The sequence below is a fragment of the Lolium rigidum genome, chromosome 7 (genome assembly GCF_022539505.1).
Source record: "Lolium rigidum isolate FL_2022 chromosome 7, APGP_CSIRO_Lrig_0.1, whole genome shotgun sequence".
Lineage (NCBI taxonomy): Eukaryota > Viridiplantae > Streptophyta > Magnoliopsida > Poales > Poaceae > Lolium > Lolium rigidum.
Window position 1 is genome coordinate 119,060,427 of NC_061514.1, and position 22,609 is coordinate 119,083,035.

At 47.2% G+C, this 22,609-nt stretch overlaps 1 long non-coding RNA gene across 1 annotated transcript; it reads right to left on the bottom strand.

Moving 5' to 3' along the window:
* Positions 1 to 3,529: 3,529 nt before the first annotated feature.
* On the bottom strand, positions 3,530 to 6,569 carry LOC124676283. The gene is made up of 5 exons (XR_006993566.1): positions 6,531 to 6,569; positions 6,315 to 6,405; positions 5,114 to 5,217; positions 3,994 to 4,156; positions 3,530 to 3,865 (listed from the first exon to the last, which is right to left on the bottom strand). It is a non-coding gene; the product is annotated as an uncharacterized LOC124676283 (long non-coding RNA).
* Between the last annotated feature and the right edge of the window lie 16,040 nt (positions 6,570 to 22,609).

Sequence of the window (22,609 nt, forward strand, 5' to 3'; positions counted from 1 at the left end):
GTTTCCCTTGCTGATCTATTGTTTTGGTGCCGTGGTGGAGAATAAAGAGGCGACGGCCGCTTGTTTCCCTTGCTGATTGATCGTTTCGTTACCTGGAACTAACAATTAGTTAAGTGTCCCTACGTTGCCACGGTCTCTATTAGTTTTTCCTTATCGCACATGTCTGTATATATGAAATTAACGTTGTATTTAATGTTTCTAAAAAAATAAGATTCTACTTTTCCTAAATTTTGATTAGATAAAAGGCTACAACTTGACATTATATATGCTGTACAATCATTGAATCATTTCATCTCATTGTGGCAACAAAGGCACCAATCAGGGAATAACCATTTGCAAACCTGGTGGTGAGGCATAGAAAGTTTATGGTCTCTTCACATATTGATACATTATTGCCATAGCCGCCGGACACGTATGAATTTTCATGGTATAATAAATACGAACCTTGGATCCACATATATAGAGGTAACATATCTATATGTAGAGAAATCAAAACATTGTATTATAATGAAATTCTTTTGTCAGAGAAAGTCATTTTGACAGGCTACAAGCATTTCTTGGTTTCTCTTGGCATCTCTGGTGATACCCTCTACAACATGTGTGCTAAAAAAAATTCTGTTTCCAACAGCAACACCACCCACATATGCTTATACTTACGTACATTCGTCTCCGCAAATCATCCATTAGTTTTTGTTCCTTGTAATATTGACATGCTATGGCCACATAAAGTGACCAATTGCACCTTTCCTGGCAGTTTTTTCTTCCATTTGCCTGACCAGAAATAAGAGCAAAAATTTCTTAAATTCAGAAGCATGTTATAGTAAACATACACTCAGCAATATAAAGCAAAACCGTAGTAAGGTTTGCATGTATGAAGAATGATACAAACCCGTGAGAGCATCTGCGTTTTTCATTTTCATGACTAAAAAATCTTTCGAGTTTTCTGATACTCTTTTTATTGGAAATACTTCAGATGATCAATAGAATCCTCCGTGAAGGCAATTCTGTTTCATTAAACATTACTACAAAGCACTAAGGCCAAATCATGCATTTCGAAAAAACTGGCCATTAAGTAAAAGCAAGTTCATTTCACTTAAATGAGGCATAATAGCCATGATAGTTGCTGCCACACATTAGAAGTACTGGAGCTCAAGAATAAGCAAAGAAAACAATGAGAAAATGTGTAAAATGGTTTCCCTTTTCCAGTTTTAGGATGTCATCTGGAAGGAAACAAAGACAAGGCTGACCTGCAATCTTCCGGCGGTATCCACTACAATCACATCAATTTTACTCTTCCACTGCATTGTTGGTTATTTATGCAGGTTGGCCACGGTTCCTTGTCGGTAAAGTGGCACACCCACCTGCCAATGCCTTTTTTTAGCCAAGCACAAACTGTAGCAATACAATCAGAAAGAAAATGTAACTTGATAGTTTCAACTCACACTCTTAAAAAAATAGCTTCAACTCTTGATATATTCATAAACAATATATGTTCACCCAGTACGGTGAGTTCAATAATGGCAAGCCTGTACACATCTGCAAGGACCAGTATACAATTCTTCCATGTACCGCAACTCTTGTAAATGAATCTACAGGTTATCGTGTGTTGATGTCCTATTGAGATTATCAAAAATAAAGGCTATGAAAAGCGCCAGTTTCTCCGTATAAGACCCAAGTAATGAACAATCAGTAGTCTTCTCTACACCTTGCAGGTCTACTTGTTTTTTTTTCCGATATAGGAGCATTGCTCCAGCCTCTGCATCAATAGATGCACACAGCCATGTTTTTATTAAGATGAAGGTTCAAACAAATATCCTTATTACAACCCAGAGACATCTAAAACTGTAACAGTAACCAGCCAACCAAAGATGAAAAGAAAAAAAAAATCTATCCATCTTCAAACTTCGATTCTTTTAATGTGCCGCCATCCAGGAAATAGCAGCCCCGTGCGACCGCCAATAGTCGGTTGCAACCAATATCCATAATATCCCGCTGGTCCTCCGGGAGAAGGTATGCCCATAGCGGTATCCAATGCGCCGCACGAAGAATAACCTGCAAAAAATTGGTTCCCTTCTGTTTATTAAACACAATATCATTTCTACTAGTCCATATCGACCAACAAAGTGCAAAAATGCCAATACGGATATGTCCTTTATCTCGCATATTCACCCCATTTAACCAATTACCAAACATGTTAGTAATATTTGTTGGAGGAGGAATGTTATAAGCAAAAAATACCATTCTCCAAATCAGTTTTGCAGGTCTACTTGTACAATGTCTGATACTTGTTTTTGCTGGAAACATGAGCTCAGATCAGTTAATCAGGGAGTAGCTTACAATCGTTGATCAAACAAACAGAGATGAACGCCTTTACCTAGCTAACCCAGCAGTTCAGATAGCTTTCCCTTGATGCTCTTGTAGCAGAACAGGTCTAATATTTACTAGATTTTAATGTGCGCCTTGGCGCACGATCCCGTGAAACTCGAGTATGTTTCACAAAGGATTTTTCTGTCTCTCACTACCGAAAGTATTTTCTCTGTATTGTATTCGGTGATTGCGATCAACATGCCTAGTTTTGCTCTTTGTTTTTTTACGTACTTGTTGGAGGTGAAATAGAAAATTCAAAAAAAAAATACACAACACATGGATTTTATTAAAGTAGCGGGTCACAACAAAAATAACATAAAGCAACAGAAGCAAAAAAAAAATCATCAGAAAGTCAATTACATTCTTTACAATATTATAGATAAACATAAAGTGCATAAGATTAATAAAGGTGTATGAATTGCTAACAACTGCATATCACAAAAGTGGTCAATATGCTAACATCAACAAACTTTTGGGTCTAGCTGAATCGCAGATAACTTTCATGTTGGACTGTCTGGGCTTTAGTTTGGTCCTGTAATCTATATGAACACTTAAATTAAAGAGTATGTATACATTAATACAGTACCTTTAAGCACTAAATAATGTAATTTACATAGACATAACTCTATACAGAATATGACACTCATATCGACAAAACTCCATCCAAAACAATATTGGTCTTCACAAAGAATCTGGAACACTGATGTCATATAATGTTGCACATGAGTCCATAGGTTTCATGCAAGTAGGATTAGTCAGTAGGATTGGTATATCCTCAGATCTGTTAACGTAGCCTATGATATTTTTTTACATAAATAGTACATGGAAGACATCAGAATTTCTTTAAAGAGACGGAACAAATAAAAGCTGATTTGGTTCAGTGGTTAGCCAACAAACCATCAGGCAGTACACCAGACAAGAACCCAAAGAAAGCTACAACCGATTGCATTGACATCAGCTAGTAGAACACTCCACGAAGATAGGGACCCAAATTGCATTGATATCCTAATTAAATGGCTTGAATTATCAGAAACACTCTGTGGGGTAATCTAGGCTTGATATACTACAACTTGGTTAATGTTGTCCTCTCTTTTATATCACTGTTTGATATCAAATGTAAACAAGGATCAAGCAAGTTAATAAATAAAAACATGAACTCCAGTATACGACAAAAAATATCAGAAGAGAAGCAATTATTGCTAATTTCATATTACAATGAGCAGTGCAACAATTATATGTGCAGCAATAGCCATACAAAGAGAAATCATAGAAACATAGTCTAAAAAAGAACTAATTAACCTAGAAGTCCATCAAATATGTTTTTTACCCCACAATTTACAAAATAATCATTACCAGAAGACTCCTTTGTATGGTAATGAATCAAAAATACCTGTAACGGAAATAGGGGACATTTATCTTCTCTAGCTCCTCCTCTTGCTCCAGACTCTCACCAACAGCAACACATCGCGCTCAGCCACCAGCTGGCCATGGAAAGACACTGCAAGGAATAGGCACCATCGAGATGCGGTCAACACGTCAACACGGAACCAACACTTCACAAGAGGAGAGGACACGGTGAGTGAGCACGTGAGAGATGCAGTGAGGGATGTTGGAGAGGGAGCTCACCTCGTCATAGGCGTCACCCTATGGTTTGGCAGCGGCGTGCGGCTCTGTCGATACCATCCTTGTGTCCCCATACAACTTCCTCATCTGCAACTTCCCCGCCTTCTCCTCCATGCCAAGATCATCCTCCTCCATCCATGTCACCAATTCCGCCCTCCGCCTTATTCTGTATTGTATCCCACCGTGACATAGATATAAATAATATCAGATAATTTCAGAGACCTAATATATATGGAAATAACATCTTTGAAAAAACATTAGAAATGAAGCACAACTCGAAACCAGCGTGCCATCATAAAAAATTCCTTTCAACATAAACGGATAAAAAAGCACATGGAAATCATACTGGAAAAACTATCCAACATATGAATTTGAAAAAACCCTGACCATACATTTGTGCATACAAATTTTTGTAGATTGCCTTCAAGCTTTCCCTCATTTTGTTCCCTCCAAGGGATGTAGGCAAACCAGTACCATAGAAGTACTGGAGTATTAAATGGTGAACAATCACAATATCAGGGTTACAAACTAAAATGATCCATATTGTTAAATCAACTTTACGCCAGTCTGGTTGTTTCTTAACTGAGCAATGGCAGCCCTTACATGAAAGCACAGATCGATATTGTTTACCATGTTTCTTTGTACAGGAAAATATAAGGACAATCCATGTAAAGAGAAAGATACTCAAGTTAATAGGTATAGGTAATTATACAGTAAGGCTTGCAGAAGCACAACTTTCAAATAAATTTAAATGGAAGATAGCATGCTTTGAAATGTTCATTACTTGGATCAAGTCACTGAACGTTGATCCTGATCATCTACCTAGAGCTGTTAAATTTGCCACATAAAGACAACCAAAGTTTTAAAAAATCACCTCTGTAAGTAAATATTAGTACTATATGTTATGAGGTAAATACTACTCACTCAAACTGGAAGTGCTCATATGACATATAACCAATCTGCTACGCATAAGTAATTATCTCTAATAAGTTATGTCATTTAAATTTTGGTATGCATGAATGATCACAGGGAATCTGATAATATTATGGACACACAGCAATTCCTAGAAAGCTAGGAAAAGAATATAAAGAAGTGAATTCCTGTTGGCTGATATGAAGCTTACCAAATAACATGTCAGCTGACACTATTAATCCCAAACCAACCCGGCCTACTGATGCTATTCCTTGTTGCCATTCATCTCTTCTAGTGAAAGCTGCAAAGCACACACTAAGCATTGTTGGTGTGAGTGAACACCCAATAGAACAAACACATGGATTGGAATAAAATGTACTCCGTAACAAGCAAGCAATTAATTATCATGATGTGCTAGTGGTTCACTTAGGAGTCAGACAAAAGGTGGAAACTCAGGGGGGCAGTCATCTTGTAATAAAGGACGGGACTGTGTTGGAGGGAAATATGTATCGAGGCATGAAGAGGAAATCATCTGCTGCATCAGCTTTCCCTATGCAGCGCAGTGATGGAAGACACCAATATCCTCGTCCTAGAGATTCTCTTCGTTTGATGGATAAGGTAGATTCTGTTGATTCCCCGTGCTTAATGCTGGGTGAAAAATGCATGCTTGATTCGTTAAATAACAAATGGAGCGAATGGCTTTCATAAAAAGAACTTGGCGGTGGTTAACACTAATGTTGATTATCAGTATCCTGCCGTAACAACTCAAGATTACGATACTAATAGTGCCACATCCTCTGTTGGTAGTTGCAGTCCCTACGGTATACCCTATAGGTCAGCACATCCTCAAGAGTATGTCAGTGAAGATATATGTAGTAGGAATGATGATGATGAAGCTTCTATATCTGGAAGAGAATCACCACTACTGAAGGGGACGGGCTCCCCGAGGAGGCGCGCCGCCAAACCTCTAGCGGCGGTGAGCGTTGAGCAGGTCGGATGGGGCATGCCATACGCGAAGCTCGTGCCTTTCGCGGCACCCGCGCCCAAGGGCGGAGGGCCCGCTCGCGCTGACTCGGAGCTCGTTCCCAAGGCAATCCAGCGACACTGATGCGGTCTTTGCAGCACTGGATCAACACTCTTATGGATTAGTACTCCCATGAATTCAGTACTTATCTGATTACTAATCCTAGATAAACATAATTTGTAGGATCATAACTTACTAAACATGTGTAGTGATTCTTTTTTGCTGTACTTAATTGATAAAAAAGGATCCTTGCATGCCTCCACAAAGATTAAAGACACATGCTAGTAATGTCAAGGAATCTTTTAGAAGATTACATATACATTCATAATTCAGTAAATTTTCCAAAACAAATATGGTGATTAGAGGTCATAGGCTCATAGATGCTCACCTAGTAGATAGATTATCCTCAGGTTTTGCTATTTTGCTCTCTTCCTTCACTTCGTGGAGATGTCTGAATTAACTTGGAAATTAGGAACCATCTACAGACAGCAAAGTCAAAATCAATGGAGCAAACAAATCCCAAAATTTAATTTGCTCATGACCTTTGGATTCTTCGACAAACAAAAGGAGATTTAAAGAATGTGGATGCTGAGATTAGACAAACCTCAGCCGATGTCACAGGCTGCAGAAACAACGGCAAACCGAACGGTTCAGCGCAAAGGATGGAGCTCCACACCATTGGAGATGACCCCAACGACCTCCTCCTTGTGAGTTCCGGAATAAAAAAAATGTCATGTCATAAATGTAAATAAAGATGGAGATCCGATTAAGCATCATATTTCACGTATATAAAATCAGCTAGCTAGTTGATAGGTATAGAACATAATTAATGTAATTGTCCATGTGCGTGAGTGCAAAGCTACTTTGCTTTCTAACAAAGCTATCAATGCTACTGCCAAACAGCATAAGTGCAAAAACAACTACAGGTTCACGGTTCTCACCTAAATTTTGACAACAGCAATGGCACTCTTGTTTAGATGAGAAGCGCACTTGAACCCGAGCTTGGCTTAAGCATATGAGCCTAATCCAATCTATAAATTTGCTGAATAGATCAAAAACAACTCAGTCAGTCCTCATACAGTTTTAGCAAGTAATTAAAATGACTTCTACCAAACGGGATGTAGATAACAACGGGTTACTAATTACTACCGCTGGATAATTACTTCACCACACACACACAAATGCAGAGGGAAATAGCAGACAACAAACATCATGTGGCACAAAATAAATAAATGCAAGAAGGGGGACACACACCAAAGCAGGGGAAAACCTAGAGGGCATACTTTCATTAGGAACATAGCATTCAGTCATTAACAAAGATAAAATCCATGTAAGCAAGAGATAAACAGGCGATGATATAAAATGGGCAAAGATCACTACCTGACAAACAAGGAGCCCCAGCAACAGCTCACACACAGTCCAAGCAACAGCTTACACCAGCAAATAACCTGAAAGAAACATCAATTGCAAACAACATATCACAGCTGAGACATGCACGCATGTTAGGACAGCTCATAGCACAATTTGAACAGAATTAAAGGACAAAGCAACTGCGGAGCAACACAAGCAAATAAGTAAGATACCATATATAGAGAAGAGCAACCGCAGAGGGTGTTATCACCAGATTTTAGACAAATCCAGAGGTGGGCCGGGCTTGGAAGATTATATGGAAGAATTCTAAGGCGGCCTGGCACAAAGGATTTTGGGCTGAATTGCCCGTGTATCTTTATTTAGTAGTTTATTATTTTAGATAAGAGATAGAATCTTACTCGTGCACGGTTTAGTGCACGCCCTCCTTAGAAAGTCCGCTGGACTATAAATATGTACCTAGGGATTATGGAATAAACAACAACTCACGTTCAACCCCAAAAAACAAACCAATCTCGGCGCATCGCCAACTCCTTCGTCTCGAGGGTTTCTATCAGGTAAGCGACCTGCTGCCTAGATCGCATCTTGCGATCTAGGCAGCACAAGCCCCACGTTGTTCATGCGTTGCTCGTACTGAAGCGCTTTTGATGGCGAGCAACGTAGTTATCATTAGATGTGTTAGGGTTAGCATTGTTCTTCGTTTAAGCATGCTTACGTAGTGCAACCCTTGCATATCTAGCCGCCCTCACGCCTATCTCGAGTGTGGGGCGGCACCCCGCTTGATCATTATTTAGTAGATCTGATCCGTTACGATTGCTCCTTGTTCTACAAGGATTAGTTTAATATCTGCAATAGTTTGGCCTTACAATGGGGGGAGGATCCAAAGGCACGTAGGGTGGCGTTCGCAAGTCCTAAACGGGATGTTCCTAGAATCAACCTCATGTTGGTTTTCTGGCCTTGTTTAGGATCGGCTTACGAGCACCGTGCGTGGCCGCAAGGCCCAACCTGGAGTAGGATGATCCGGTTATGCGGTGAAAACCCTAAATCGCCGTAGATCTCATTAGCTTCATCTTGATCAAGCAGGACCGCCAAGTATTCGTGCACCCCGTACGGATCATGGGTGGATCGGCTCTTTGAGCCGATTCACAGATAACCTCGAGAGCCGATCGAGGCTCGTATTTAATGTTTACATGTATGCCCCGCAGAAACTAAGCGAGGCAACCTCATCACCTTCCCCGACCGTGTATAGGTCAGGTGGCACGCCCTTGCACTTCGCAACGCCGCGTGTGACCGGAAGAGCATTGCGGGCCGTCGCTCGGAGGGGTCTCGGCCAGCCGCAGCTCTAGGCTCCCCCGGCTCTACGGTGTTGACAAGGCCGCTGCCCGCCGGTGGGTTTTGGCAGTCAACACATTCTCGGCACGCCCGGTGGGACACTCGTCTACATCAACCACATCGCCATCTACATCCGAGATGGCGGACGGCACGCCGATCACCTACGAGGATCCGCCCGACGACCTCAAGAAGCAATACAACGAGATCAAGGCTACCCTCGAAGCCGACCTCATCGGCTCTTTTCGGAGAACCCGTTCGGTGGCATCGGATGGAAGGGGTTCTCACCGGAAGGTGCACTCGATGGGATAGACCTCTCTTCCCCGTCGGAGGAACACACCAGGGTCCGCGGCAGGAGATCAACTACCCGGTGGCTCACTCGCTACACCGCCACTCGAGAACTTGGTCAACGTGCTGGAGCGTGTCGCTCGCGCGTGATCCGAGAGATCATGAGCCACCGCACTCGCCGTCGGGACCAGCTCTCGGGACTCATCAAGGAGAGTTGCCTTTCCGAGTCCCGTCCACCGCTGCCGTTTGCGTTGGCAGCACTCAGCTGAAGTGCCGACTACACCGGCATTCCTCGTCTACGGAACTGGTGGCGACCCCGGTGACTACCGGTCTTAATGGAGGCGCCTAAGGAGATCCCTCATGGATACGCGTGCATGTATGTGCCGGATTGTGGTGACCGGGCACTCACAAACCAGGCCACAACTCGGGGACTCCGGCGAAGACAGGAGGAACGTCGGCGACGGAGCGTACGTGGCTAACTAAATACGCCACGCCGACGAAACTCCCGAGCCCAGCTCCCGCAGCTGGCTCGAGCTGGAAAAGCAAACATGGCAGGCCAAGTACGCCACCCCGGCAAATCTTCGAGTACAACTCCTACGGCCAGCACAGATCGGATCAGATCGATACCATACCGAGAGACCAGTTCGGCATGATGCCGAAAAGAAGGGCGATCGGCTATTCCAAGCCGTACCCCGACGATTACGAGATGATCCCGCTGCCACCTAAATATCGGCTCCCTGACTTCTCCAAATTCAGTGGATCAGATGGCTCCAGCTCCATCGAGCACGTCGGCCGATATTTGGCTCAACTAGGACCGGCTTCAGTGTCGGATCAGCTACGCGTGAGGCTCTTTTCACAGTCCCTCACGGGATCGGCTTTTGGGTGGTACACCTCTTTGCAACGAATTCCATCCGAGCCTTGGAAGCAATTGGAAGAACAGCTCCATATGCAATACCATTCAGAAGCTTCCGAGTCCGGCATTGCCGATCTAGCACAACTACGTCGAAGCGCGGGGAAACGGTGACAGAATCACATCCAGACGCTTCAGGAATCTTAGGAACCGATGTTATTCGGTTCGTATAACCGAAAAGGAAGCGATCGAGTTGGCAATAGCAGGCCTTGCAACACACCTCAAGGACATGGCCTCCCAAGCAGATTATCCCTCGCTGGCGCACATGGTTCAGAAACTATCAGCATATGAACAGCGCCACCCCGACCTGTACCAAGACAAGTTCAAACGTGCAGTAGTTATGGTCGATACGGAAGAGGATGAAGTGCTCGCGGGAGGCCAAGAGATAGCAAGTGGCTGAGTGGACTCGGGGGGAACCCCGTGGCCTCGCAAATGGGTAAAGCCACCGTGGCCGCCCGGGGGATTTGATTTTGACGTAACCAAGACCGAACAAATCTTCGACCTCCTGCTCAAGGAGAAACAGCTTGACGATTCCCGAAGGTCTCAAGTTCCCCACTGGCGAAAGAGCTAAATGGAAAGCCGTATTGCAAATTCCACAACTCGCTTTCCCATGCCACCAACGACTGCCGGGTGTGGCGTCAGCACATCCAAGCGGCGATAGAGAAGGGGCGGCTAATTTTCAACCAGCACGCCATGAAGGTCGACACCCAACCCTTCCCCGCCGTTAACATGGTAGAAATCATCTACCTCGAAGGTTGCCAGCCAGGTCCCTCGTTCAGCATCAACATGGTAGGACTTGGAAACCACTCTGGCAAAGATGGAGATGAGGGCAGCTGCTCTCACAGCAAGGATACAAAAGAGGCCGCTCCACGCGATCGGCTCCGTCATGAAGGCAAGCGCTATGTCACAGAGGGAGAGGTGAAGAATATAAGATATCGCGACCCTCTCTCGATCACCTCCTCAACAAATATGTTAGTCAAGTATGACCAACGCCGGCGACCCAATTACAATGATAGAGAAGATCGTTTGGCTAGAGAAGCCGGAAGATATCGTCGGCAGGATCGCGATGAGGAGGAGCACGAGCGCTATGCCACGGAAGCATCAAGGGAGCAAGACGACAACGCCGAGCATTGGGACTGCCCCTTCTTCGTACACTCGCTGGGATTCAGGAATGAGCCGATTGCCCACAATCGGCAATTGCCCGTAATGCAATCGAAAAAGAAGGAGGCAGCCAACGTGTTTGTGTTCGAGCGCCTAGGGCCTCTCCCGTCACAAAGCAAACGCGCTGAGTCACCTCGTTGGGCAGATCTTGAGGATTCAGAAGACGAGGGAGAAGTGGAAGAAGACAGGTACCACCGGCCAAGGTGGTGCCCCGACGGACTCAGCCGTTCCCAAAAGCGCAGTGGTTCGGCGATTGCGCGGCCCGGAGGAAGCCGAAAGGTTGTACCTGCATACGCTAAGGAAGGCACGGCCTGATCTGGCTGCAAAAGTTCAGCGAACCCTGGATGAAGAGGGTCGTCCACGGAAAATGGAGTGGCGCCCCAAACAGAGGAAAGCCGATGATGGGACATCGGCTGGCACAAACATGGTACTCGTCTTGCCGACAGAGCTTAGCCCTCCACGACTCTACGGAGCACTCAAGGTGGACGACAGCGAAGCGCATCAAGTCAGAGGTTGGGTTGGTTTCATCCAGCCTGACCAAGTAGCAAGATCAAACCAATGAGCAAACCAGGAGAGGCTGATCCTTGTGATCGGCCCCAAAAAAATTTACGAAGGGAACTTACAAGACCTTCAACGAGCAAGCAACGTGGAGGCCGATTCCAGCAATCGGCCAAAATTATCCTCACCTACCTTTCTGCCTGGGTTCAACATGTTATCCAACAGAGCCGATACCATCAATTTTCTTGACAGAATCGGCTCGGGGGGGCACCCAGGTATATGAAAATACGAGGATATGCAACAGAAGCATCTCATCTTTTGTTGATGGGTATTGGAATATGGGAGCCGATGCACAGGTCGGCCGTAATAAAGTGAAAATTCGAAAATTTTCGAGCACAGCCGATGCAACAGGCATCGACTTAAGGACATGAAAGCCGATGCATGGCCATCGACTCAAGAGAGATTCCTTCAAGAACAATATCAGAAGCAGCATGGGCGGACGGATCAGGTCAAGGATGGATGACATTAGATCCATCAAAGGAAAGGAACCTTTTCTGGCCGGCAGGAACTGAAAAGCTCGGGGGGCAGATCGCCTTGAAGGCTTTCTGCTTTGAGAAGCCGATTTATGTTCAAATCGGCTAGCTTGGCGTAAAGAGCTCCCTCAGACATGATCGAGCCCAGGTCCATACAGCTCTGTTCTGCCTCGGCTAAGACTTGGGGGGCAACAAGCCTGGAAGATGCCCTGTTTTTAAGAGCCGATCAGAGTCACCTCGGTGGCGGCTGCAATCATGGTCGTCTCAGGGAGGAACTGGGAAGGAAAAGCCGTCGTCTAGTACAGGGCTTGGACTGTGCTGTTGCTGCAAGAAAAGGAGAGAAGTCCGACGCATTGCTATCGGTCTTAGCATGACAAACGGAAGGAATGGAATTGGAGCGATTAAAGGATGAATAGAAAGAACAATTTCATTAATTCCAAGGAGCGGCTTTACAAGAAAGAGCCGATGGCTCTCAAAAGAGGGATCTGGTGCCTAGTGCACTGCTACCACTAGTCCTATACTACTAGTCGTCGCTGTCCTCGTCATCGCCGCCGTCGGTGTCGTCGGCGCTGCTCCCAGGGAGCTCCTCGTCGCTGCTGCCCCAGCCCTTGGCCGGAGCCTCTTCCTCCTCGTCATCATCATCATCCTCGCTGTCCGCCCCGGAGCGGAAGCGCTTGGTCGGCGGGTACCCGATGGAGGCGGAGGAGTCATCCTCCCCTCTTCCTCTTCGTCATCATCTTCGTCCTCGCTGTCCGCCCACATGCGGGGCGCTTCTTCGGCGGAAGCTGGGCGGAAGGAGAAGCTTTGGCCTTCGCTGCTTCTCCTTCTTTTTCCTCCTTGTCAGAGGAGAAGGGATTCACTGCGGGGTGGAGGCTGTCCTCGGTTTTCTTCTTCGGCGAAGATTGGGGGAAGAGTTTTGAGAAGGAAGAGGAAGAGGAAGACATTGCTACAGGAGGAGAGGGTTTTTTGGTGCCGATAGCTGGGATGGAATAAGAGGATAGAGAGAGAGCTAACCAGTCGGCGCGGTTAAATAATGAGAAATCTGGTGAAGGATTAATGCCATTACAACTTCCAAGGGATCGATGCTAAAGCTGTCAGAATTTTTAGAGAAGCTGAGAAGACAGGGCATAATGATGACGGATGATGTAACGGCTCTGCTCTGCCACGACATGACCCTTCGAAGGGAAAGCATAATGATTTTGGAAATGTTATTTCCAAAACCAGGGGGGCATGTGTTATCACCAGATTTTAGACAAATCCAGAGGTGGGCCGGGCTTGGAAGATTATATGGAAGAATTCTAAGGCGGCCTGGCACAAAGGATTTTGGGCTGAATTGCCCGTGTATCTTTATTTAGTAGTTTATTATTTTAGATAAGAGATAGAATCTTACTCGTGCACTGTTTAGTGCACGCCCTCCTTAGAAAGTCCGCTGGACTATAAATATGTACCTAGGGTTTATGGAATAAACAACAACTCACGTTCAACCCCAAAAACAAACCAATCTCGGCGCATCGCCAACTCCTTCGTCTCGAGGGTTTCTATCAGGTAAGCGACATGCTGCCTAGATCGCATCTTGCGATCTAGGCAGCACAAGCCCCACGTTGTTCATGCGTTGCTCGTATTGAAGCGCTTTTGATGGCGAGCAACGTAGTTATCATTAGATGTGTTAGGGTTAGCATTGTTCTTCGTTTAAGCATGCTTACGTAGTGCAACCCTTGCATATCTAGCCGCCCTCACGCCTATCTCAGGTGTGGGGGCGGCACCCCGCTTGATCATTATTTAGTAGATCTGATCCGTTACGATTGCTCCTTGTTCTACAAGGATTAGTTTAATATCTCGCAATAGTTTGGCCTTACAATGGGGGGGAGGATCCAGTGGCACGTAGGGTGGCGTTCGCAAGTCCTAAACGGGATGTTCCTAGAATCAACCTCATGTTGGTTTTCTGGCCTTGTTTAGGATCGGCTTACGAGCACCGTGCGTGGCCGCAAGGCCCAACCTGGAGTAGGATGATCCGGTTATGCGGTGAAAACCCTAAATCGCCGTAGATCTCATTAGCTTCATCTTGATCAAGCAGGACCGCCAAGTATTCGTGCACCCCGTACGGATCATGGGTGGATCGGCTCTTTGAGCCGATTCACAGGATAACCTCGAGAGCCGATCGAGGCTCGTATTTAATGTTTACATGTATGCCCCTGCAGGAAACTAAGCGAGGCAACCTCATCACCTTCCCGACCAGGTATAGGTCGGTGGCACGCCCTTGCACTTCGCAACGCCGCGTGTGACCAGAAGAGCATTGCGGGCCGTCGCTCGGAGGGGTCTCAGCCAGCCGCAGCTCTAGGCTCCCCCCGGCTCTACAGTGTTGACAAGGCCGCTGCCCGCCGGTGGGTTTTGGCAGTCAACAGAGGGCAAGAAAACTACTGCCTGCAGGCAAGAGCAAAGAAAGACAACACGGCAAATGCAGAGGAAAATTAAGGCAATGCATATAGGGAGGGGCAAATTAAGCTTATCTATGTATAGGAGCAAATGCAGCGGGAAATGGCAGAGAGTGAACATCACGTACACCATTGAAACAGCCAAAAGAAGGCAATGCACACAAAAGAAGGATAAAAACCCAGAAGGCAATGTTGAAGCATACAATTTTCAATGATTAGCACAGGGAATAATGTATACATGGAAGAGATGAACGCGCAGTGATATGAAACAGGCCAAGAGAGGTACCTGACAGAGAGACAACCACAACTACCAACCCACACCAGCAGATAACCTGAAACAAACAACAACGGCAAACAGAACATCAAAAGCTAGACATGAAAACATGATAAAACAGTTATGTGCCTTTTATCTGATTGATCTGCGTGACTGAATGACATGTGCTCTAGTATGTCTTTTATCAGCAGCAGAAACAAATAACAATGGCTGCTATCACATCATATGGAAACATAGAAAACAGACCAAGCACATCTAACCTAGCAACTGAACAATGCTAGCGGGTAAATTTTGTAATACTCAAAACAATACACATCTGGTGATACAGGTTTTAATAATCAGAACATCATGTCTTTTAGGACATCTTAGTAAACAACTGGCAATACAGCTTTGTGGCGCGGAATAAAAGACGAAATACTTTCATAATAAGTAAAAGGGGTTTCTGCTCTTCTCACAGGATTATACTAATTCATCGGTCGCAGGAAAACACTAATTACCAAGATGGGGTCCCAAATATAGTTTTTGGACACAAATTAATTTTTGCCACCATGAGTATCAAGGATAGTTTCTGCTCTTCTTACAGAAAATATTAATTCACTGGTGCATAATAACACTAATTATCAAGATAGGGGTCGAAATATATGAACAAACATCACTCTTTGGTCACTGAGTATTTAGGATACATCTATTAGAGCAATGAACAACTAAAAAAACCAATCCTGAACCCGGCACACCCACGGTGAGGCAAGGCAGGTTCTGACCATCCCTGGCACGACAACATCAAACCCCTCCTGGACCTTTCAGCACAGTTAAAGCAATGACACACTACCCTCTTCTAGTTCTACAGATTTTTCATAGGATCTACTACTAACAATATACAACAGCGCTGCTGCCTCTCTGATTTACTTGCAACAATTGCAGGAATGCTAATGCTTTTATGTACGTTGTGCTACTAAACCATGTGTGCCAGACAAAGCATAGCACATATATATTTATCTTAGATAATCTCTGGTGTAGCCGTGCTCACGTCTAAATAATACAAATGTTCTTCCAAAAAAAAGACTCTTTTTTATTTGCCGTCATGGATCATATCAGAAGCAGGGACAGAACTTCAACGAAATCTTAAAATCTGAATGCATCCGTGCTCGACGACCAGCAAGAAATACACGCACATGTCTTCCTGGCCATCTGTGCGCCGGCAGGATGCTCAAGGGAGGTACAAAGAAGGCTGAATCAGAGTGCACTTACCATGTACACACCCGGACAGCAGACCAACGAAAGCAGCCGCGGCCACCCAAGCAAGGCGACGACCTGCAAAGACGGAGCACAAAGCCAAAAGAAATCTAGTCAGGGGTAAGTGGAAAGGATTACCAAAACATGGAAAAGAAGAATAATCCAAAAGAGCCGAACAACAACCAGATCTAATTATCTAAATAGAGCACTTTGTCTCTAGAAGCGCGGCCAAGAAGAGAAACAAGAAGAGGCCAAAATTTCGTGGGGAAAGGCATCACCGAGGAAAGAAACAAAAGAATCAAAAAGATGTACTCTGTTTCCAGAAGCACGGCCAGGAAGATAAACAAGAAGATGCCAAAACGAAGTCCACGAAAAGACGAGGTGGATTCACGAGCAGAACCAAATTCCCACCGGTGAAACAACAACTGATCTTAACCAAACCCACGGCAGAGCACCACCATGGGTAACACTGGGCACCCCGACGGCACAGGGCGTGTGGAAGGCGCAGACGACGACGGATCTACCGGCGCAGCGGCCAAACGAAGGAGACGAGGAGGAGAGGACGGCGAGGGCAAAGTGGAAGAACATATCTGCTTTTGATTTAAGGAGAGGAGGGTTAAGAGGAAAAGGGGAGAACCATGAGAACCTGATCTATCGTTGACCAGTGAGGACAAACGTGCCGTCGAGGTGGCCTGCAAAGGCGGGCGGCGGTACCGACGAGGTAGAGTAGCCGGTGGGGATGAAGGAGTCGGCGTTAGGCACTGGGTGCAGGGTCAGCTGCCGGGTCGGGAGGTGGGCGGCGGTACCGATGAGGTGGAGTAGCTGGTGGGGATGAAGGAGCCGGTCTCAGGTAGTCAGCTGCAAGGTCGGGCGCTCGTTGCTGCCGGTGAAAAAGCGAGGAGCGGAGGAGCACCGGTAGACACCGCCGCCTCGCAGCTCGCCGACCACCCCCGTCCTCGCCGCTAGCCATCCACCACAGCCCCAGCGCCTTCCTCCCTGGTCGATCTCCCTCGCGGACCAGCCCCGCGCCTCCAATCGAGCTGCCGCGGGCGAACCCTAAGCGCCGGCGGCGAGACGAGAGCCTCTCGCGTGGTGAAACATTGAGGAAGCTAGGGGAGGCGGGGATTGGGGAGACCAACGGGGTAGGGATTGGGTGGAGACTGGAGAGTGAGAAAACCCCAACCTACCCCGCCGAGGGAGATATTTTCCACAGGCCAAAGCCACGTGCGACCAGCCCCAAAACCAACCCAGCGAGTGACGAGTGGACCCAGCCGAACGTGGAACCCGCGCGCAGTCACAGACGGGTAAAATAGCGCCGTTCCATGGCTTTGTCTAGTGAGGAAAATCTCCTCACGCGCACGCGGCCAACCGTCAGACGCGCTGCTGGCTCGGAACGAACGGACGAAATTCCTCACTTGACACCTGCTGACAAGATCCAACGGCCCACGTGCTCTAATCGCTGTGAGGTCCCCTATGGGGGGCATCATATATACCTTCAGATGCACCCATCAGTTGAGCAATCTCATCATGCACAATCATTTACTTGGTACACCTTGAAGACCTGCCAGAGAAATGGTTTACGCATGTTATAGCATTTTAATTCCTAGTGTCATCCAATGTACGTCGGGAAGGGAAGGCACTCTTGAGTTGTGAAATTATCCAGTTACTTACCTGTACACAACAGAAAAATAAAACCTCTGAAATAATCATAATCGCAATACTGTAGTACAACAAATAACATACGTAGATTAATCTTCATGCCTCCCTCCAGAAGCTTACAGTCCATTACAGAGCAATCATCTAGGAAGACAGAATCTACAAAATGCAACTTCTGAGTAGGACTTCAAATTGAAAAAAAAAAATAGTACAATGGTCTGGTATTCTTATGGTGCTGAAGACAAATGTTGAACTGCCTGCAATTCATATACTGCACGCACAAATTAAAAACAAAATCACCAAGGAGTCCTTGACGCGAGGAGGGTTATGTACTGTCCTACTGGGACTGGGACGAATGCAACGGGTTGAAGGACATTCACCATTTTTCGCAAAAAAAGAAGAAGGACATTCACCATTATTCCCCAGATTTACCTTCATATGTCCTGACAGGCGCAGGCCCCTAATCCCATCGGCAACGGGCACGTAACCCTAGAGTGGGCCTGAGCCGGGAATGGCAGCCGGGGCGGGGCGCCTCCAAGTCTGAGTGGCGGCAATGCGGCGAGGAGGCTGAGCAGCACGACAACGAGCAATGGCGCATCTGGTCATGGCGGTATCGGCAGGTGTTTACAGGAGCAAGGTCAGGCGACGATGCCCCTCCGTCGAGGCGGCATCAGTGCCTTCAGAGGACGAGGGAATTCTAGGCAGCGCCAGAGGTCAGGAACAAGCCGAGCGATGTGGCTGCCGTCAAGACCGTGTCCGAGCAGCATGCTGACGAAGGTCAGCGAGCGTCCAGGTTTGCAGGGTTGATTGCGTCCGTGATTTTGTGAGAGTATACAGGAGGGGCTGCGTCGGCAGTTCGTGGCGACCGAAGGCGTGTCCGTTGAAGGCGAGATGTGCGCATCCGTTGCGGGAGGGCAGCAATGAAGACCAGATGGAGGAAGGAGAGATAGAGATGAGACGTCCGTGAGGCAAATTAGGAATGGAGTAAGCGCCTGAGCAACTAGATCTACTAGTAATTGATTGTGGCGGCTATACCGTGATTGTGGCTATCACACGATTAATTCTCGCTGTTTACTTCCTTATCTAGCATACGGTTTTATTACTCTTGGCATTGATTTTGGAAAGTAATCCGTGATTAGGAGATTAATTCTCGATGTTTACTTCCTTATCTGGCAGGCGGTTTTATTACTCTCGGCGTTGATTTTAGAAAGTAATCCGTGTTTAGGAGATTTTGAGGAGGGTGGATAGAAGAATGGATGGATGGCAAGCGAGAGATGTTTAGTAAGATTGGACGGTCAAGATGTCTCCAATCTTTGACATCAAACATTTTTGATGATGTACGGAATCGCATATAATAGTAAAGACGTGCTCTTTCAAACAAAAAGTAAAATAACATGACAAATAGATTAGTGGTGGGCCTGCTGAGGTGGCACAGCTGCCTGTTGAGAGAAATATGTTAGTTGGGACGATCTTCTTAGTTATTGCTGACACTAGTAACAATTAGGGCTTCCATAACGATTTTAGAATGTGCAAAATCCTTCATAGAGGCATCATGCTGATGGTTTGCAAGACTGTGGCGGACCTCGCGTCACAGATGGCCAGACTGACGGTTAAGGCATCCCGTCATGAATCCATGACGACACGCCTAAGCCCGGAGCCCGGCCTGCCCATATCGTCGTGACGCTAAAACTTCGTCATGGTGTCGGTTATCTCGTTCGGCGACCATTGCGTCAGCAGGTTAATGATTGAGGTGTCCGGTCTGTCGGGTGACATGACCTTTGTCGTATACGATGACGTCATCCAAAACGTGGACGGACCAAGATTAGCCAAATGGACCAATCAAACTAACAATGCAGCGATTACTATGTGGACACATGTCCATATTGCGGGCTGCCACGTGGCACAACTTTCCTGACCGAATGGACCAGTAACATGCGCGTACCTGGAGCAATGAAAGGGTGACACGTGGCTCAGCTTTCTCGCAGATCGGACCAGTAACATGCGCGTACCTGGGCCAATGAAAAGTAGACACGTGGCATTAGGACATGCATGCACCTCCCATGAAAGTGCGACATGTGGCACTAGGATGTGCCAGCAGCGCCAATAAAAGTGCGACACGTGGAAACACAAATGTGGCCCAATTAAAATCTCTTCCATAAGGCCCGTAGATATTAATAACAAACCGGACCCAATTAAGATTTCTCGTATCAGGCCCATAAATATTAAAGTAATTGTGGCCCAATTAATATCACTTACTGGGCATGCAGATCATAATGTTAAAATAGGCCGTGCTAAGATTATATTTACTGGGCCGAAATTCGAAAATCGGTCCAACTAAAATTTCTTCTATTAGGCCCATGAATATTTGAGAAAATGAGGCCCAATTAATATCACTTTTACAGGGCCTAAATATCATAATGTTAAAAGGGGCCTTACTAAGATTACATTTACTGGGCCGAAAGATTGTAGTGCTAAAAGAGAGCCCAATTTACATCCCTCCTATCAAGCCCATAAATATTTAGATAGGCTTGCATGGTAAGCCTAATTCGACCCGGCTTGCATGGTAAGCAAAAATAATACAACATCTCGATAGGCTTTTTGCAGCCTATTTAGCTGTAAGGTCCAATAGCTTAAAAACAACCAACAATAACCACGTCAGTCAATTTTGAAACCTAACAACGTCCGTTGTTATTGATTATAATAACTGGCGTGGTTATGATTCAAAATGTTAGTTGTTATTAATTATAATAACTGATGTGGTTAGGATTCAAAATGTCAGCTATTATTAATTATTACAGATTCGATCTCCTCAAATAAAAATATATTACAGATTTGTAAGTCCTCAAGAAGAATTACAAGCCTATAAAATCACAGACATTGTGGACCATCAGAATAACAGTACAACTAGCAAGACCAAGGAAAGGAAAAAATAATAGTTCAACCGTTCGACGTCAGGCATGACATTATCTGGACCAAACTTTCTATCTTTGATTTATTATTATCTCCCCTAACTTCTCAATATCCTTGCCTCCATATCAGCCTGTTGCTTTTCGCCTTCTTGTACAATATTGGTCAGCTCATCCTTTTGACCATGTTGTGAGTTAACAACATCCAGGAGCTCCGCGCTGGCCCTCCTCTCTATCGCCAGATCTGAAGCAAGGTCACTCATTATTGCTGCAGTGGATACTGTCTTGGTCTCACTCTTAGGTCCTCCAGATACCATAGGTACACAGAGCTATTCTTTCATTTCAGCCCTGGTTTGCACAGAGAAAACAAGGTTAGCAGATGCAGGAAGATACATTCTCGTTAGAAAGGACTCGTTAAAAGCTGTCTTACTAGTGCATCATGTACAACGGTGGAGAAGTCATTTTTTCTGGCTGACGTGACACTCCTTTTTTAGTTGTGGGACTGCTGAGGTGGCATAGCTGCCTGTTGAGGTGGCATAGCTGCCTGTTGAGAGAAATATGTTAGTTGAGATAATATTCTTAGTTACATAGGATTAACCCATCTACCTATTGCGGCCTTGTTTGGCGGATCAAAATTCGCCCATCACCTGCTTGTATGGATAAAATCCATAGGAATTAACCTCCATCGATCGAGGATTTGATCGAACTGCAGGTCCTATCGCGTGTCGCCGCTACCTGCAAGGGCACATCCTGCCGTCACCACCGCCGATTGTCAGAGCATCTCCACTCGTCCCCCCGACGAGGCCCCCGGCGAGCCTTTTTTCCATCCGGACGGCGTAATTCGGCCCAGTCGCGCCCCCGGTTCCTCGTTTTCGTCCGGATTTGGGCCTAAATTCATCCGGCGATCCCACGCCATCCCCGGCCCCCGGGAGCGCTCGGGGACTCCGGACGAAGCGAAAGCGCGCGAAACGGCGAGGAAACTTCCCGCGCGTCCGGTGGCCCCAACTTGTCGGCGAGAGAAACCGATCGTCGTCCTCATCGCATCGTCTTCCGCGCGCTGTAAAGCCTGCCGCCGGTCTGCATTCGCCGGCCACGCAGCGAGTTAATGTCGTCGTCTTCCGCGCACGCATCGTCTTCCGCGCGCACTAAAGGCTGCCGCCGGTCAGCTCGCCGCGGACGCGTCGCATTCCACGCGGCATTTAATCCCTGCGCCAGCCACGCCTATATACGCCGGTCCGCTCGCCGCGAGGCGTACCCCGTGCTCCACTCTCCCTCCACTCTCCCTCTACTCTCCAGATGGCGTTCTACGACGACGACGGCGCAGCCAACAACGGCTTCCCCGCCGGTCGCTCCACGCGTGGGAGGGGCACCTCCTCCACCGAGGCGGGGTACCCCTGCCCGCCGGACACGAGGCCTCCCGGAGGCGGCTGGCGGCCAAGCTGCGCGGCGTTCCAATCCCGCCGCCGCGGGGCCGGGCCCTCGACGTCGCCATCGAGGAGGCGAGGATGACCATGACCGACGAGGAGCGCGCCGACCCGCGCCACCACCCCGAGAACTACACGCGGTGGAACTCCTACTTCCTCCGGCGGTGGGAGCGGGAGCTGGCGGCCTACGACGGCCCGCCGCCTCCGCTCGCACGCAACAACGCCGCGGGCCGCCGACGGTGGTGGAGCGCGCCGGAAAGGACGGCCGGCGAACGTCCTCGCGCACATCGAGGGCGGAAACTTCCCGGTGCTCACGATGCCCCTCCATCGGCATCGAGGGCATCGGCGAGCCGCCGTCGGGGAAACGTCCGGCAGCCACGGCGCATGGCTGCCAGCTCGTCGTCTTCGGATCGGCGTCAAGGTCATCCTTGGCGCCGGTGAAGAGGGAGGAGGCGACGTCGCCTTCGACGCCGGTGCGCGTCAAGAAGGAGCCGGCGTCTCCGCCGACGACCGGAGGGCGCAGCGGCGGCGCCCTCGTCATCCGCGAACGAGCCTTCCGCGCCGCGAGCGGCCGAAGAAGACGAAGAAAGAGGCCGCCGCAAGCGCGCTCGCCGAGGAGGAGGCGAAGCGCGCGGAGGACGCCGCGATGGCGGAGGCGATCGCCGGGTCGC